The sequence below is a fragment of the Oryctolagus cuniculus genome, chromosome 8 (assembly GCF_051225735.1).
Source record: "Oryctolagus cuniculus isolate XC-2025 breed Fujian yellow rabbit chromosome 8, ASM5122573v1, whole genome shotgun sequence".
NCBI lineage: Eukaryota > Metazoa > Chordata > Mammalia > Lagomorpha > Leporidae > Oryctolagus > Oryctolagus cuniculus.
In genome coordinates this window covers 94,653,666-94,670,916 of record NC_142874.1, presented here as the reverse complement: position 1 = coordinate 94,670,916, position 17,251 = coordinate 94,653,666, and the positions used below count along the sequence as shown (strand labels likewise).

The 17,251-nt window shown below is 41.6% G+C and overlaps 1 protein-coding gene, 1 long non-coding RNA gene and 1 pseudogene across 11 annotated transcripts in view; 2 read left to right on the top strand and 1 right to left on the bottom strand.

Moving 5' to 3' along the window:
• Positions 1-17,251, bottom strand: part of DDIT4L (DNA damage inducible transcript 4 like) — a 382,966-nt gene that overhangs the window by 59,233 nt on the left and 306,482 nt on the right. The window lies entirely within an intron of this gene.
• The window catches only part of LOC138843524 (uncharacterized), a 43,114-nt gene that overhangs the window by 7,012 nt on the left and 18,851 nt on the right, over positions 1-17,251 (top strand). For 7 of the 10 annotated variants that reach the window (XR_011378337.1, XR_016212382.1, XR_016212385.1 and 4 more), the window contains one exon: positions 1,547-2,926. This is a non-coding gene — a long non-coding RNA (uncharacterized LOC138843524). Of the gene's footprint in view, positions 1-1,546; positions 2,927-17,251 lie in introns of those variants that run through there. The other 3 variants (XR_016212390.1, XR_016212387.1, XR_016212388.1) reach the window with 1 other exon arrangement.
• On the top strand, positions 140-672 carry LOC108178103 (small nuclear ribonucleoprotein E pseudogene; annotated as a pseudogene).

The following is a 17,251-nucleotide window of genomic DNA, read 5'->3' as shown; positions in this document are numbered from 1 at the left end:
TTTGAAAAATTAGGGACTTTGATAGAAATTGGTAAAAGGAAAAAATTGTCACCTGGATCCTTAGATACTGGGATTTTAAAGGACAGCACAGGCCTTCTTCTTCTCCTTCTTCCTTTTTGAAGTCCTGCTCTGTTAGAAACTCCTCTGGAGACAAGCCCACAGCGTTACTTTCCATTTTCCCACCTCCACTCCCTTCTGAAAACATACTGTAAGCAGGACAGAATTTTCCCTTGTAATGCCAGGGAGATAAGAAATGAAGCAACTGGGTGAGATTCCACCATGGTGTACTGTCGCCAGGGCCCCAAAATGGAGAAGCTGATGATACAGCCAATCGGCCTCATCCTCAGATACTGTGAAGGAGATCTGGGATTCAGGTGTAGCTCTCTGAGCTAGGGAACATGCAGACAGTGGGCTATATCATAGGTTTTGATAAATACATGGATGGTGCAGAAGAGATTCATTCTAAAACAAAGGCAAGAAAACAACTGGGTCAGATCACGCTGAAAGGAGATAACATTACTTTTCTACAAAGTGTCTCCAACTAGAAATGATCAGTGATGTGAAAAATTATTGAGAGGGTAGTATAGTGTTTTTTTTAGATGTCCTTTTATTGGGAGTATAGTTCTAAAACACTTGCTCATATTGTTTTGATTCACCTCATGTCAATACAAGAAGACAATACATGCTGTAGCATTTTCATCAAAAAGAAATATGCAGCTAATTCTTAGAACCATCAGAGTGTGGGTTTCTTCAGGTTTGAAAGCTGCAAGCCTGCAGATGGGCAGCAACAGCTTCTGAATTCTGGTGTTGTAAACAACTCAGGACCTCTAGAGTAGTGGGCTACACTCACCTGTTTAACTCTGGATTTTTTTCTTTGTAATTAGTTTGCTTGTAGAAAGATACATTTTTTTTTTTAAGAAATAGCTTACTTTGGAGATGTAGCTCTGGCCGCTGAAAGCTCCTTTTGTGTCCCAGTGTGGCAGGGAAGATAAGGCCATAGAAGCAACCATTACCATTTGTTATTTTTTCAATCTCGATGTGGCGAGGAACATGGAATAATTTTGCATTAAAGAAGGAATTTTCTTTTTGCCCTCTCAACTGCTTATCTTTATTGTCCCAAATTATTTTATTTTATCTATTTGTTTCTAAAGGTTTATTTATTTTATTGGAAAGGCAGAGTTAGAGAGAGAGGAAGAGCCAGACAGACAGAGGGAGAGAAAGCATGTGAGATCTTCTATCTGCTGGTTCACTCCCCAAATGACCACAAGGGCCAGGGTTGGACCAGGTCAAAGCCAGGAGCCTGGAGCTTCATCCAGATCTCCCACATGAGCCCGAGCCCCAAGCATGTGGGCCATCTTCTGCTGCTTTTCCAGGACCATAAGCAGGGAGTTGGATTGGAAGTAGAGCAGCAGGGACTCAAACCAGTGCCCATATGGGATGCTGGCATCACAGGGAGCAGCTTAACCCACTGTGCCACAGTGAGGGCTGCCTCCCTTCCTCCAATGATTTTAATATTTACAACATTTCTCTCTGGTTTTCTTCTTAGGTCTTTTCGCTTCTGCCTGGAATCGTTAAATTCCAAGCACCAATTCAATCGTGAAGTCCGAATCTTAAGTCTGAATTCCATGACTATTTTCAGCTCTGAACAGCCATCTTGCCTCGGATAAGTCATCCTGCAGGATGTGACCCTGAGAGGTGTTTCGACAATCCCAGATCCACGGTTTGCTTATGAAAACTTAGTTGGATGTTTGTTCTGCAAAGTTTCAAACCGGCAAAAAACTTAATTCACTGAATGTAGACAAAACCGTGCTGCCAGTTCTTGAGAGTCGATTATGCAAACTCAGACTCATGAAAGTCTGATGGAACCTGTTGCTGCTTGGTGTGATGTGTGCTGGAGCAACAGAAGGAACAGGAATGGAATCAGATGATTTGAACCTTTCAAAGCACTTCCGATTTTCATTGTGCAAAGCATTTTTGTGGTTTATGAGAAAGATACTTCCTTGGACTATCTCCTGCTGCTTTCCCAGGCCATAGCAGAGAGCGTGATTGGAAGAGGAACAGCCGGGACTAGAACCGGCTGACCAGATGGGATGCCAACGCTGCAGGTGGAGGCTTTGCCCATAGTGCCACAGTGCTGGCTCCTCATGTAGTTCCTAGAGTTGAGCTCATTGATGATGATTTTGGGTGATTCACCACAAGGTGTTTCACCAAATTAAAAAAAAAAAAAAACCTTAGATTTGGCTCAAATTAGAAGCTGAGGGAAATATGTTCCATTTTAATCTTCAACAGCCATGGACCTTTTTGATCTCTATACACATGAACAAGGATTTTATTTGAAGATATTTAGGCCCAGAATTGTCAAAAGAATTGAAAATGCTTCTAAAATACAGACACTGTTTTGTATACAGAGGCATCTTGGCATGTTTGGGTTTAAACAAGACTAGCACATGGGGGAAGCTTTCAAAATTTCAAAAGAAGCCTGGTTCTGCTCTGTGGCTGGAGTGAGCTTACAAATAGGCTGCCTTTGAGAGGGGAGCTGGGCTAATGAGACTCCCCCCAACCCCCCCAAGACAGTAGGCTACTCAAGAACATAGTTCTGGCACTGTAGCATAGCAGCTTAAAGCCACCGCCTGGGACACCAGCATACTTCAGGCTCTGGATAGTGTCCCGGCTGCTCCACTTCAAATCCAGCTGCCTGCTGATGACCTGGCAAAAGTAGTCAAAGATGATCCAAGTGCTTGGTCTTCTCCCACCTATGCAGGAGACCCAGATGAAACTCCTGGCTCCTGGCTTCTGCCTGGCCCAGTTCTGGCCCTTGTGGCCATCTGAGGAGTGAGCCAGAGAATGGAAGATTCTCCCTCTTTGCTTCTCCCTCTCTCTGTAACTCTGTCTTTCAAATAAATAAACAAGCATCTTAAATAAAAAAGAGTCTTGGCTATGGGCATTTAGCCTAATGGATAAGATGCCTACATCTCCTTATGGAGGTCCTGGTCTTGATGTTGGGCTCTTCACTCCAGCTTCTGGCCAGAGCAGACCTTTGGAGGAAGCAGGTTATGGCACAAGTAGTTGGATTCCTGTCACCCCAGTGGGAGACCCGGATTGCAGTGGCTATAGTGGACATTTGGAGCATGAACCATAATATGGGAGTTCTGTCTGTTTTTCTCTCAAGTTAATAAATTTTTTTTTTCCAAAAAGGGTCCCACAGAGGAGGAAAGGAGTTAGGGAATAGAGGAGAGAAGACAAAAGCAGGAAAAGGAGTGCAAGGAGTAAGAGACATTAGAAGGCAGAACAAATGTAGAAGATGAGGAAAGAAAAGGAGATAACCTTATCCTTTCACTTGGAAGTTCAGGGATTTGTTCTTATGCAGTTGAACACCTATAAGGAACATTAATTACATCACATTATTTGTTTCTCTTTACATGTATGGACACAGACTGAGTAGAAGAATCATAGGCCCTCTCTTCTCTGAAACTTCTTTTGGTTCCTCTAACAGAATCACTCAGTCCCTCTGTGCTACGGGGTATTTAGCACGTTCACTAGTAGAGTTGTGTTGTGACTATGCCTTGTACAGGTTCTCCTCCAGTTGATTTGAACTTTGCATCCACGTAGCTAGTATCTAGTACACACTTGTTATATACTAGCATTTGTGAAATGACATCCTTTAAGACAAATGTTTGCATCCCTATTTTTAAGATGATAAAGCCAAAGCAATGCAAGTTAGCTATCACCAAGGTCAAAGAGTTTCCACTGGAATTTGAAGCCGACCATCGAAAACATTCCAAAATAATCTAATATTTTCCTTTACCCTGTAACTAAAAAGTAATTTTAATTTTTTACCTGAATTGTTACTAGTCAGATTCTTTATAAAACCTAATATGTTATTTCCTATAAACTTCAACCAGATTTTACAATTTTTTAAGGATTCTTTTTAAAAAAGGAAGATTCTTGTGTCACTCTTTGGATTCTGTTTTTCTGCCAACTTGGGAAATGCAGGCAATCCCTCTACCTGGATGAAGCAATGAAGCTGTAAGCTCCTGTGATAACCTCAAACTTTGGAGACAAAAATGACGGTATTATAAGTGTATTTTCCTAGTGGATGCAGTTTATTTTGTAGAATTCATTAGTGCTCTCTGAAGGCCAAGATATAGAAGGCCAAGAAGATATAAGAAGGCCAAGAAACTGCATAGCGATTAAAAAGAAATGGACACAGTAGGGTTCTGTGGGAGGACTGAGTCTCTGTATTTCATCCATTGCTGTATTCTGTAAACACTGAGGCCAATCAGCTTAGGAGTGGTTAAGGGGAAAAATATAATTTGTATGTGCTTGCATGTCATGTGCACCGTCAGAAATTCTGAGAATGTCACCATGCAGTTTGAATACTGGTAATTATTTAGGAGAGCTTATCTCTGTTTCCTCTTTTTTTAAAGATTTATTTATTTATTTGAAAGGCAGCATTATAGAGAGACAGGGAGAAACAGAGAGTGAGATTTTTCCACCTGCTGATTCACTCTCCAAATATCTAGAACAGCTGGGGCTGGGCCAGGCTGAAGCCAGGAGCCAGGAAGCTAGGAGCCAGGAAGCTAGGAGCCAGGAGCCAGGAGCCAGGAGCTTCTTCCGAGTCTCCCACATGGGTAGCAGGGGCCCAAGCACTTAAGCATCTGCTGATGTTTTCCTAGATGCATTAGCAGGGAGGTGGATAAGCAATGGAGCAGCTGGGTCTCAAACCAGTGCCCATATGGGATGCCAGCACTGCAGTCGATGGCTTTACCGGCTGTACCATAGTGCCAGCCTCCTCTGCTGCTTAGAGAAGCTAATAGCAACTTGGAGGTAAGGATTGTAGCTCCTCCCTTTTTGTTAGGGTCTCTAAGTATTATTCTCATGATGGTTTGTTAGTGAACATTTGCTAAATGTATGAATAAGTGGAATAATCAATCAATTGATAGTTTGGCTACTCCCAGTAAAAAATGGCAAGGGACAGGAAGTCTTACTGGATTAAAACACTTGTTTCGAAGTTTTCAGTGTCAATAAGGAATTCAATATCTCTCTCTGTCATACCTTTCTTACACTTTTATTTCACTCCTTTTATGTTTTCAATATATATTTCCTTTCTCCAATTTTCACTTTTTCTTCTCCTTCTCCACCTAATAAGTATTTTCCCATAATTCCACTCATTAATTGAACACATATCTATATTATAGAGAAAGGAATGGAATACAGTATGAGGATTGTTCTAGTCACCTTTGTGTTGCCACAATGAAATACCTGAGGCAACGACTTTATAAAGAGAAAAGTGCTCTTTAACTCACAGTGTTACAGATATAAAGTCTAAATGGCAAGATAAAGGCTTGGGGGAAGATGTCATGGCAGGTGTAAAAGCCTGTTCAGAGCAAGGATCACATAGCGGGCCAGGAAGCAGAGAGGGTGTGTGCCTACTCTCAGACTTCAGCAGTAACCTGCTCGTGAGAACTGCAGAAGTCACATGAGAACTGCCTTCTGAGTCTGTGCCCTCCCATAATTCAAGGACCTCCCACTGTTCCCCAACTCCTGGACACCATAATTGGATTAATTTCCTACCCTCTTAGTTCCATTAATTTATGACTTTGGGGTTTAAAGTCCTGAGTGAGCTTGGAGGCAAAATTATATTCAAATCATAGCAGTGCTTTTGGTTTTAGATTATATTGATTATATTTTATTCTATATATAGTATATATAGAATATATTAGATTATATTGATAGATTAGATGATACTGGCTCATGATTTGGGAGGTGGGGCCTGTGGAAGGTATTTCCGTCACCGAGGGTGTGCCGTAGGGGATGGCTCTCCTGATGAGAAGGCTGACCATAAATGAGTTCAGGTTCTGCCTCCCCGCTCTCTTTCTGCTTCCTTGTTCGCTACGTGATGGATCTTCCAGATCCGCCATTGTGAGCTTTCAGCAGCATCTACCAGGCTACGGGGCTGCCCAGTCCTGAACTGTAGGTAACCTCTGACCTTTAGCTGGAATAAACTTTTTCTTTCCCAAGATACTCCTCTCAGATATTTTAGTTAACGTAATGGAAAGAAGACTTAACACAGTGAAGTATCAGGAAGTTGTGATTTAGGAATATTATTTAAGACACAAGTTGGGGCTCTCCAATTGCCTTGAGATTTATCTACATAAATATAATATGAAGGTATGGCCAGTCTTGGTGAGAGAGAATGCAGTGACTAATTTATTCAACACGCATTTACTGAGTGCACGCTATATAGTTAACATGGCTGGCCAGGGCATGGGAACAGTGAAAGTCAGCAACTTGTCAGTCTTTCTCTGCAAAATGAGGATTTATAAGCACCTTCTTTATTCTGTTGCTCCTCTAATTGAAAACATAGTCCTCAGTTACATGGTTTTTGGCCACTATTTTGATGTCCTGGACCCAGAAACAAGTCTCATAGGAATTTTGTTTAGTCATTGGAGAGGAAATACTTTCCCCACTAAAACTCCCAGATTTGTATGCTTTCAGCCTCCTTTACTGCTCTTTCTTCCTCAGTTTTTTCTGCCTTCTCTTCTGAGAAACATATTCTAATGGATCATAACCCCTGTTGAGTCTCAATGAATAATCTTGTCCACAATTTATGAGTTGTTGGACAAACTACGAGTTTTTCTCCTTTTTTTGAAACTAAGGTTTTTTTCTAAGATTTATTTATTTATTTGAAAGTCAGAGCTACATAGAGAGAGAAGGAGAGGCAGAGAGAGAGAGAGGTCTTCCATCTGCTGATTCACTCCCCAGATGGCTGCAATAGCCAGAGCTGCACTGATCCGAAGCCAGGAGCCCAGAGTCTCCTCTGGGTCTCCCACGTGGGTGCAGGGGCCCAAGGACTTGGGCCATCTTCTACTGCTTTCCCTGGCCACAGCAGAGAGCTGGATCAAAAGAGGAGCAGCTGGAACTTGAACCAGCGCCCATATGGGACGCTGGCGCTGCAGGTGGCAGCTTTACCCACTACGCCACAGCTCTGGCTTCATCTAATAATATTTTTGCATTCTGTAGAAAACAATCCATTTTTAAAGATTTCATTTTGTCTATCACTTGTCTTTCACAATGATATAAAAATGTAGTCAAGGATCCTCTTCAGGGCCCATATCCTATCCCAGGAAGAAACTCCTACTTGGGGCCAGCACTGTGGCATAGTGGGTTAAGCCACCCACATGCAGTGCTGGCAACCCGTGTGGGCACCAGTTTGTCTTGACTGTTCCACTTCCAATCCAGCTCCCTGTTAATGCACCTGGGAAACCTGCAGAAGATGTCCATTTCTTTTTCTTATTGGGAAGAGGTGATTTCTTGTCTATTGTGGCATAAAACTGCCCAAACGCTGTGGTGTAAAACAACCGTTCTGTTATGTGTTTGGATTTTGTAGATTGGGCATTTGAACAAGGCATAAACAAGGCATAGTAGGATGGCTTGTCTCTTTTCTACCATGTCTGGGGCTTCAAGAAGGGAATATACTGGAATGGCCGGGCCTGGCACTATGCAGGTTTTTTGCTCTTGTATCTGATTCCTGGGCCTAGATAACTTAAAAATTCCAGGTGACAAGGCATGCCTAGGCTGCGGTGCTTATACTCGATCTCTCTACATGGCTTGTGTTGTAGATTGGTGCTGGGTTTGCAGAGGGACATGTGAGGAGTGTTTAGAGAACAAACACACCCAGACCCTAGCTAGAGACCTGCATGCACTTTTATGAGCTCACCTCGGATGTCACAATCTGCTGTTTCCACTCTATGGTAGCAACTGCAAAAGTCATAAGCCTACGCAAAGTCAAAAAGAGGGGCCATGGACCTCACATTTCCATTTAGAAGAACTTTCAACAATTTGAGGGTGGTTTTAAAACTACAGCATAATCGTGGAGTAATTAATCTCAAAGTGATGCCCTAACTCTTTTTAATATTTTATTTTGGCTAAAGGAGAAACATCTTCATGCGCATTTTCTGAAAGCCTCAAAACTGAAATGTCCTAAAAGAAATTATTATTGTGTTGAATCATAATATCATTGGACCACAAAATGCCCAATAACAAGCAAAACTAATACCTGAGCTAAACTGACAATGGGAAAATACCTTTTTAAATAATTTATTTACTTGAACAGAGTGCTGCACATTTATTTACTTATTTTAAAGGTTTATTTTTAATTACTTGAAAGGCAGACTTACAGAGATAGAGAGAGAGAAGGGAAGGTAGAGAGAGAGAGGGAAAGAGAGAGAGAGAGATCTTCCATCCACTGGTTCACTCCCCAGATGGCCACAACAGCCAGGGCTGGGCCAGGCCAAAGCCAGGAAGCAGGAGCTTCACTGGGGTCTCCACATGGGTGCAGGAGTCCTTCAAGCACTTGGGCCATCTTTTGCTGCTTTTCCCAGGAGCATTAGCATGAACTGGGTAGGAAGAGGAGCATCCAGGACTTGAACCATTACCCATATTGGATGCTGGTGTCACAGGTCACAGCTTAGCCCGCTGTGCCACAGCACCGGCTCCGTGATATATATTTTATGAGACACAAGATATAAGATGAACTAAGACTTTGAGAACCTAACTAGATCCAGAGACACTCCTAATAAACACAGTTCTTTGCATTATTTTAGATTTTCCTATTTTCTCTTCATTTTATGAAAACCTTGCTTCCTTTTCCTGTCTCTGTCTCTGTGTTGGCTTCTGTTTCTCTCTTCCCATCTCTCCTTCTGAGATTGCCTCTGTAAATCATAAAGGAATCTAAGAAGCATCTTTTTAATAAGAAACCATTCCTTGTAGGTGTCATTTACAAACTTACTCTTTCTCCTTCCCTCCCTCCCTCCCATCCTTCCTCCCTCCCTCATTCTTTCTTTCACTCATTCTCCCCTTTCTCCCTAAATTGGTTCACTACTTCCCTCCTTCCCAATCTCCCTTCCTTCTTCCAACTATATCCTGAAATCTGACAAGACTTGTGGCTGCAGTTGCTACACGACTATATAAAGTGAATATCAAACAGCCTCTCTTCTACTTTCTTGCATTTCACAATGTCCATTTGAAGACTCTCCTGCCAGCTTTTCCTCCATCTGGCTTTGAGAGTTGATATTAATTTTGCCCCACGTGATTCACATTCTGCCAAGTGAAATCATCACCGAAACACTGTGCCACACCCTGATTCCTAAGGGAAGTAGAAGATCCATGTAGAATCTCACTAGATGGAGCCAGGCCAACTCTAAATCCACATCACCAGCTGGAGAGAGGGAAGACGCTGCGAGTTCTTCCCGAGGTTGTACTCTGCAGGTTTTTTTTTTCATCCTTGTGTCTGCTCACCCATAGCAATCTTGATTCTCTAAGGGCTGAAGGGTGGTATCTAGCAGGATGATCTCCAGGTTGAAGTCTAGTCCTAGCCTTTCTATCAGTTCCAGACTCACTTAAAATTGTCTGCGGGCTCTATTATGTGCTAATTTACATCCTATTCTCTAGCAATTCACAAAGACTCTGGGAGAGACATCTTAGTGTGCATTTTCTGAAAGCCTCACAACTGAAATGTCTTAAACGAAATTCTACCATTTTCCTGATTTTATCACCTTCCTAGCTAATGGGCACCAAACTCAGCTTTCACTTCTCCCCCTGGGTTGATCTCCCCACCGCAGTGGTTATCTGGTCTTGTTCAAGGGTTTGTAGGCCGCCTCTGGACGCCTGAAACCACTTCAGGACTGTGGCCTCTGCCTCTACTTTCCATTCGCCCTACATCTGCCAACAGAACAGACTCCTCTAAACAGTCTGAATACAGGCGTATCATTCTGTTGCTTAAAATCCTTCAGTGATTGTCCTTGGCTTAGAAAACACAAAATGCTTTTAAAGTGCTTTGCAGGTACTTCTGAATTTCTATCTTGCTACTTGCTGAGTGCTTCTTATATATTAAGTCATATTATAATTTGCAATCAGATTTAATATAAGCAATGGAAAAGAACTATGTGATTCTCATTTTGCAGAAACTGAGTTATTAAAAGACTAAGTAACTTGTTAGTTTTTCAGCTTACAAGCTGTATCTTTTCTTGATACTTTTGGTGAGCTATACAGCCTCTCTTTTGTCTAACCATTTATAATACAATATTTGTTGCTCATGTACTTATTTACTGAATAGCTACTCCATGTCAAGCACTGTTTTGAACTCTGGGAAAGTAGAATTCAGTTCTCCACACCAGGGTGTCTGTGTCACTGAAATATGTACCATGCTAAGTGCATGTGTGGGTGCCTAGGGTCCCTAGTCCAGACAAAACTGGAAAAAGGAGAGGGGCTATGCCAGACGCCTCCAGGAGAAAACTGTACCTTATAGAATAATTGAAATTGTCCAGGTAATGATTGGGAAAAATGGTGTTCCAAATGAGAAATCTGTGCAAAGGCAAGGAGGTGAGATAGTATGTTCTATTCAGGAAGCTGGAAGCAGTCACCCTGTCAGGGGCACAGCCTAGAGGGGCAAACTGGGAAGACTTGTGACCCTCACCTGTGACCAGCTGTATCTAGGACACTGAGGACTTCTTCTTCAGCCCTGCAGATGCTCGGATGCTGTTCTGTAGGTCCTAAGCACATCAAAATAGAGGCATGTAGGGGTGCAGCTATCTTTGTATTTCAATAGATAATTCTGACTACAGTGTGGAGAACAGTACAGAATAATACAGAAGAGAGAAACACTTGAGATTTATGTGAAGAGGAATGAATTATGGTATTTCCATATCATTGGGAATCAAATTTAACTTTAATAAAATTCACTGAGAATTCTGAATATTTATCTTTATTGAATGCTGAAAGCTACATACTCATGAAGTTTCTGCATTTTGACCAATATTATGGTCAAATATTTCAAATAGGTCAAACCTCTATTTTCCATCCTAATGTAAAGGAACAAAAAAGTGCATAACAGAAATTGATAGATAACTACAACTATTTAACTCTCAATTAATTTGTATATACATATATGAGGGTATATATACACATATGTATTCTGTATATACTTATATATAGTACATATGTGTGTGCGTGAGTGTGTGTGTGTGTATTTTGACTGTTTTTAAATTTAGGAACTTCTAATATCTTGAAAGTTAATTCCCAAAGTGGTGTCAAGACAAAACCTTCAGAGAAGCTAAGGAAATGTCCTGCTGTTTTCTGTTGATCCTGTCTTTCTGTCTACAGCATTCTTCCTTTGAAGTCCATTCTAGGAGTCGCTGGCTAGCTTCTGAAAAAGGATACACAAAACAGCTTTCTCAAACCTACTGTGATGTGAGTATTATATTAAAAACTGCAATTCTTGCCAGCTTTTCTCTGCAGAATATGAAATGAGGAATCAGAAATAGGATATGTCGAACAAATCTGTCAGTGGTATCCATCCATGCCTTCTTCTTTGTGACCAGGCAGAAATAGGGCTTATAATTCTTTACCTGTACTTCTTTTTTTTTTTTTAATTTTTTTTTTTTGACAGGCAGAGTGGACAGTGAGAGAGAGAGACAGAGAGAAAGGTCTTCCTTTGCCGTTGGTTCACCCTCCAATGGCCGCCGCGGCCGGCGTGCTGCGGCCGGTGCACCGCACTGATCCGATGGCAGGAGCCAGGAGCCAGGTGCTTTTCCTGGTCTCCCATGGGGTGCAGGGCCCAAGCACCTGGGCCATCCTCCACTGCACTCACTGGCCACAGCAGAGGGCTGGCCTGGAAGAGGGGCAACCGGGACAGAATCCGGCGCCCCGACCAGGACTAGAACCCGGTGTGCCGGTGCTGCAAGGCGGAGGATTAGCCTAGTGAGCCAGGGCGCCGGCCTACCTGTACTTCTAAAATCTAGAAAGTCCAGAAAAACTAAACTGTTTTCATGGCTGATTTGGCAGCAAACCCTGACCTGAACTCCTGTGGCCGCAAAACCTGACCCAAGTTGAGAGGAGGCTATTTATAAACTGCATTTCACTTGGTGTGAACGGTCACACACACCGCTAAAGAAATATTAATGTGTTTGACACGGCTTGTGATGTTATATAATATAGCAAAAATGGAATTTAATGCCTTTTAAGTTGGATCCTTTAAAAAAAATTGTGTGTTTGGAGAGAATGGTAGATCCAAGGCAGTTTTAAGAAATGATATGGAGAGGGATCCCATCCCTATCCCCTAATTTCCTCTGCTATTAGTGTTTGCATAACCATAAAACAACCTCACAACCCCAAAACTGACATTAAATAATTCATTGATTGTATTTGGGTTTCACCTTCCAGTGTGTGTGTGTGTGTGTGTGTACGTGTATTAAGTTCCGAGCAATTCGGTGACACAGACGTCCTAGCTGTGTGACCACCATGGCGGTGCAGACATATGGCAGTGTCCTCGCAGAATCCCTCTTGTAGCCTGCGATGGGCACAGCCACCTCCCTCACTTCTCTTCTCCCTAATCTCTAGAAACCACTCAACTGTTCTCCACTCTATCATTTTGTCCCTTCAACACTGCCGGATCAATGGAGTCACAGAAACTTTTGTGGCTGGGGTTTTCCACTCAGTTTCATTCCTTTCGGAGACCCATCTAAGTGGTTTCATCCCTTTGAATGTATGAACCTTTTGAACTCCCAAATGTGTTTAGAGCACTACAGGGCCATGGAGCTTCACAGAAAATTGCCACTGCAGGTAGAGCCTTGCCTGCTCTTTGAGCCCTGGAGTGCCTGGACTGCCCGGAGCTGAGCAGTGTGTTATTAAATCTGGGGAGTGTTGGTTGAAATCTCCATCTCGGGGGCGTGGTTTGGAGGCAGCACCTGCTGCCCACGTGGCACTTCCTCCTGTTGCAGCCTCTTCTTCAGTTTCTGCAGTCATCTGCTTCTCTTGCCTTTGCATGGGCTGCGCCATCTCATTGCTCGTTCTTTCGGGACTTGTTACACCCTACTCCGATTTGCAGCCTGGTTTCCCTCGTCTTGTTTCTGTCAGATGCTTTCCCCAAGACTACCCCGTGGTTTCCTTATATCACTTGACATTGGCCCAGATCCGAGTGCAGATCTCTGACTTGGAGCCCCGTGTCAGCCCTGCCTCCTGCTTCAGGATTGCATTCAGCCTCTCTGATTCCCAGAGCTGGATACAGAGTCTACCTTGGAGAGCGCTCTCTGGTGTGCAGCCTCATCCTCATTAGAGGACATTTTTTTTAAAATTATTTATTTGAAAGGCAGAGATACAGAGAAAGAGAGAGGGAGAGGCTCTGGTTCACTCCCCACGTGGCTGTGTAGACAAGGGATAGACTAGGCTGAAGCCAAAGCCAGAAGTTTCATTTGGGTCTCCCACATGGGAGCAGGGGTCCAAGGACATGGGCCATCTTTCTTTGCCTTCCCAGGGGCATCAGAAGGGAGCTGTATTAGAAGTGGAGCAACCAGGACATGAGTGCGTGCTTGTATAGGACTCTGGTGCTCCAGGCAGTTGTTACACGCACTGGGCCACAATGCTAGCCCCTAGAGTAAATTTTGATGTCAATAAAATTAAGCCATAGTTACTCTTTAAAAAAATTATTTTGTTTATTTGAAAGTCGGAGTTACACAGAGAGAGAAGGAGAGGCAGAGGAAGAGAGAGAGAGAGGGAGGTCTTCCATCCGCTAGTTCACTCCTCAGATGGCCACAACTGCCGGAGCTGCACCTATCCAAAGCCATGAGTCAGGAGCTTCTTCTAGGTCTCCCACGCACGTGCAGGGGCCCAAGCACTTGGACCATCTTCCACTGCTTTCCCAGGCCACAGCAGAGCACTGGATCAGAAATGGAACAGCTGGGTGTTGAACCGGCACCCATATGGGATGCCGGCGTTTCAGGCCAGGGTGTTAACCCACTGCGCCACAGCACCGGCCCCAGCCATAGTTACTCTTAATATGTTTCCCCCATCTAGGCTGACACACAGTTCATAAGTTATTTTGGAACGTTCTGTGGTGGAAATTGTCACTAACTTTAACATGTAGTGTTCTTTTCTACACTTTTGACTTAAGCACGTCTCTGAGAAGTGTGTGTGTGTGTAATTGTAAAATTGTCAGTGATGTTTAGAGCAGAGGAAAATATGGCAGGATGGCCCCACGAGGGACATTGGTTACTTTTGTCCTTGCATCCCACGTCTCTTTCCAGCCTACTCTACTGAAAGGCGTCAAAGCTGTGGATGTTAGTCCCAGCTAACCTCAATTAATGTATATCTTCTCTTGGAAAAATCTAAACTGAAGAGGGAGTTGTAGGCTTACCACATTTTACTTCTAGCCCTGAAAAATCATATAAACATACATCTAGGTGAAAAGTAAAAATTTAATTTCCAATTTTTACTAATTTAAATAATTTGTTCAGGTGAAACAATTGTCTAGGAAATACCCAGGTGTTTGGCTGTTTCACTTTTCCATCTGGTGTCTGCTGTGGTGTAGAGCAGCCTTGCACTCTTCTGGGATACTTGGGTTAGCACTCACTTGCCGAAAGTTTGCTCTGGAGCTATCAATAGGCTCCATTGATTCCCTGAAGAAATCAATTAGGAATGAAGAGAAGAGAAGAGGAAAGGGAATGATTTAACCCTCACTGACTTTCTCAGCAAAGGTATTGGCAGTCCTCTCCCAAAGTGAACAAAGGCTAAGGATTCAGCAAATAAGTTAAAAATGAGAGAAAAATGAAAACATCCATGGTATTTTAAATATCTGGATACAAGAAACAGGACAACTTTGAATAAGAGAGTTACATATTTTTTAGGGTATGTAGAGAAAAAAAGATGTGAGGAGGAAAAAAAAGAATTAACAAATTTTCTCCTTGTAAAAACATTTTCTTTAAGTCTTTGTTTCTTAATGTTCCAAGAAAAAAATTTTTGTTTTAAATTAATAATTGTTCACACTTATGGGCTACATTGGGATATTAAAATATCTGTATTGATCAAATCAGGATAATCACCAATACTTCTTTGATAAAACTTTATGATTGGAGGCTTCGGACTTCTTTCTTCACTTGTTCAAAGAATATATGCTAGATTATTGTGAACTACAGTCTTTCCCAGTAGACTGCTTTTCCTTTGGTCAGTTCTGATTTGGTGCCCATTATTCAAACTCCCTGTACCCACCACCCTCACCCCTCCAAACCTCTAGTGATCACCATTTTATCTTCAGATTAAACTTTTGAGGGTTCATATTTGAAGCTTCCAGTATGAGGGAGAACATTCAATATTTGTCACATTTCACTTTACATGACATCCTTTAGTTGCAACAGCTGCAAATGACAGGAGTTCATTCCTTTGAATGGCTCAGTAATATTCAAGTATGTGTGTGTTTGTATCACATTGGTTAATTTCATATCTTTGCTACTGTGAGTAGTCCTACAATATAAACATGGTAAAGCATGTATCTTTTGGATACAGTGATTTCATTTCTTTTGGATATATATCCAGTAGTGAGATTGCTGACTCATATGGAAATTTTATTTCCAGTTTTTTTTTTTTTAATGAAGTCTCCATACTATTTTACACAGTGGTTGTGTTAATTTACATTCCCACCAACAGTGTATAAGGGTTCCCCATTCTCTATGTCTTCACAGGCATTTATTACTTTCTTTTTGACAATAGCCAATCTAACAGGGGTGAGGTGATATTTCATTATGGTTTTGATTTGCATTTCTCTTATAGCTAATGATATGGAGCATTTTTTTCATGTATTTGATGTATATTTGTATTTTACCTTTTTGAGAACTTTTAATGGGGCTCTTTGTCCATTTCTTAACTGAATTACTTGTTATTATGTTGTTGGGTTTTTTGATATATATTTTTCTGATATATTCCGGATATTAATTCTTTCTTTAATAAGCAGCTTGCAGAAATTTTTCTCCCATTTGGTGGCAGTACCTTACACCATTGATTGTTCACTTTGTTGTGTAGAAGCGTCTGAGTTTGATACAATCTCATTTGTCTGGTGTTGCTTTTGTTGACTGTAGCTTTGGGATCTTAAAAAAAAAAATAGTCATTGCCTACATCAATAACTTGAAGTGCTTTAACAATTTCAGGTCTTACATTTAGGTCCTTGATCCATCTTAAGTTGATTTTTTTAACAATTTATTTATTTATTTGAAAGGCAGAGTTACAGAGAGAGAGGGAGATATAGGAGTCTTTCATCCACTGTAAATGACTGCATCTGCCAGGGTTGGGTCAGGCTAAAGCCACAAGCCAGGAGCTTCATCCAGATCTCCTATGTAGGTCCAGGGGCCCAAGGACTTGGGCCATCTTCCACTGCTTTCCCAGGCACAGTAGCAGTGAGCAGAATCAGAAGTGGAGCAACTGGGACTCTAACCAGTGCCCATAGTGCATACTAGCACTGTAGACAGTGGTTTAACCCACTGAACCACAGTGCTGGCCCCTTGAGTTGATTTTTGTATATGGTGAGAGATAGAGATATAATTTCATTCTTCTGTATGTGTATGTCCAGTACTGACAGCACCATTTGCTAAAGAGTATGGTTTCTCCAATGTATGTCAAAGATCAGTTGACTGTACATATGTGGATTAATTCCAGAGTTCTTTATTTTGTTCCATTGACCTCTATGTTGGTCTTTATGCCAGTACCATGTTGTTTTAATTACTATAAATTTGTAGTATGCTTTGAAATCAGATATTGTGATGACTTTAGCTGATTTTTGCTGTTGTTTTTGCTCAGGATTACTTTAGCTATTCTTTTGCAGTTCTATATGAATTTCAGGATTTTTTTTCTAATTCTCTAAAGAACGTCAGGTGTTTTGATAGGAATTGCATCGAATCAGTAAATTGCTTTAGGCTGCGTGGACATTTTAATGATATTACACCTCCTAATCGATGAACAAGGAATGTACATCTTTTCTCTTTTGGCATGTCATTGCTAATTTCTTTCATCTGTGCTTTATAATTTTCATGGTAGAGAATTTTCACTTCTTTGGATACATTTACTCCTAAATATTTAAATTATTTTTGTGACTACTGAAAGTGCAATGTCTTTCTTGATTTCTCTTTCAGCAAGTTCACTATTGGTGTATAAAAATGTTAGGTTTTTTATATGTTGATTTTGTATCCTGTGCCTTTACTTAATTGGTTTATAAGTTTTACCATTTTTGGTAGAATGCTTATATTTTCCATGTGCAAAATCATGTCATCTGCAAACATGGATATTTTGACCTCCTGCTTTTCAATTCTAATGCACTTTATTTTGTTTTATTTTTTCAAGATTTATTTATTTATTTGAAGGGCAGAGTTACAGAAATGCAGAGGCATAGAGAGAGAGGTCTTCCATCTACTGGTTCATTCCCCAGATGGCC